The sequence below is a fragment of the Sinocyclocheilus anshuiensis genome, unplaced genomic scaffold (genome assembly GCF_001515605.1).
Source record: "Sinocyclocheilus anshuiensis isolate Anshui unplaced genomic scaffold, SAMN03320099.WGS_v1.1 scaffold1429, whole genome shotgun sequence".
In the NCBI taxonomy this organism is placed as follows: Eukaryota; Metazoa; Chordata; class Actinopteri; order Cypriniformes; family Cyprinidae; genus Sinocyclocheilus; species Sinocyclocheilus anshuiensis.
In genome coordinates, this window is record NW_015548305.1 from 500084 (window position 1) to 501445 (window position 1362).

Sequence of the window (1362 nt, forward strand, 5' to 3'; positions counted from 1 at the left end):
GAATAAAATAATAATAATAATAATTTTATATTATTATTCCTATGACACTAATAGCCACATATTGTAAAACAATTGCACTGTGAAATAAATTAAAAATATTTTTTTTCAGGTATATTATTTTACCTTACTCTACAGTAGGGAAATTGCAATACTTTTGTCCTAATTTCTACACTTGCAAGCAGGGCCTAAAACTAACTTTCACATCTGCCAGTGGCTGGTGACTTGAGAAAATTTACCGGCCATAAATATTTTTCCTTGCCATGTTTTTGCAAAAACACGGGCAGTTGCTACTACTACAAGAACTAAACATATTTAATAATAAAAAAGCCATTTGAAATTAGAACCAACCACTGCATTTTAATCAAACAAAGATACAAAGAAAAAACCTGCACATAACAAAAACAGACAGGCTGAATGAGAACGCAAATTCACTCTGACAGCAGATGGCTCTTATGGATCAGCAGTGATAAGAAGGGAAAAATGCCATTGAAGCTTTTGTGAAGTCAGTTCCCTTCAGAAATATATTCATATAAACCCCCACCCCAATATTTATATTTTTCTTCCGAACAGTGAGCTTGCTGTACCTGTACAGTATTTTCTCTGTGCGCGTCTGTTAATTTTAGGCCATGCTTGCAAGAGATAAACTTGAACTTTTATTTTGGCGGAAAACTCCAGCTTCTGTGAAAACAGGTTTACAAACATTACTAAATTATTGAACTACTGTAAACAAAGTCATATTACGCTTTCGGTTTTAATTCGTTTGACGGATACTTGCCAAAGCAATGGCGTGAAACACAAGGTTAAAGAACTTTTACGTTAAAAGAGAAGTATAAATATATCTTCGGTTTATTATGAAACTGTGGTGGGACAGATTAGACCGCCACAGTCTAGTTAATGAATGGGAAACACTGGAATATGCTAACAGATTTCACCTCAGTTGACAGCCTTGATCATTTGAGGGTGGGTGTGGGCACTTCTGTAAATGGGATGGTTCTGTCTCAGTATGGAACTTTGTAGATAACACACTAAGGCCAACACAATGCAATTTAGGATTTACACATTCTTGGCTTCCTCTTTGTCCTATCCTGTAGATCACAACTAATGATAGCAATGACAATAGAGGCTTAACAGAACAGACAACAGATAGTAAGCACAAACGTGGTAGCATTAGAACAATGCTCTAATGCAGGGGTGCCCAGACTCGGTCCTGGAGGGCCGATGTCCTGCAGAGTTTAGCTCCAACCTGCCTCAACACACCTGCCTGGAGGTTTCTAGTATGCCTAGTAAGAGCTTGATTAGCTGGTTCAGGTGTGTCTAATTGGGGTTGGAGCTAAACTCTGCAGGACATCGGCCCTCCAGGAC

The 1362-nt window shown here is 38.0% G+C and overlaps 1 protein-coding gene across 1 annotated transcript in view; it reads left to right on the plus strand.

Moving 5' to 3' along the window:
• Positions 1-1362, plus strand: part of LOC107656188 (troponin T, fast skeletal muscle isoforms-like) — a 13963-nt gene that overhangs the window by 766 nt on the left and 11835 nt on the right. The window lies entirely within an intron of this gene.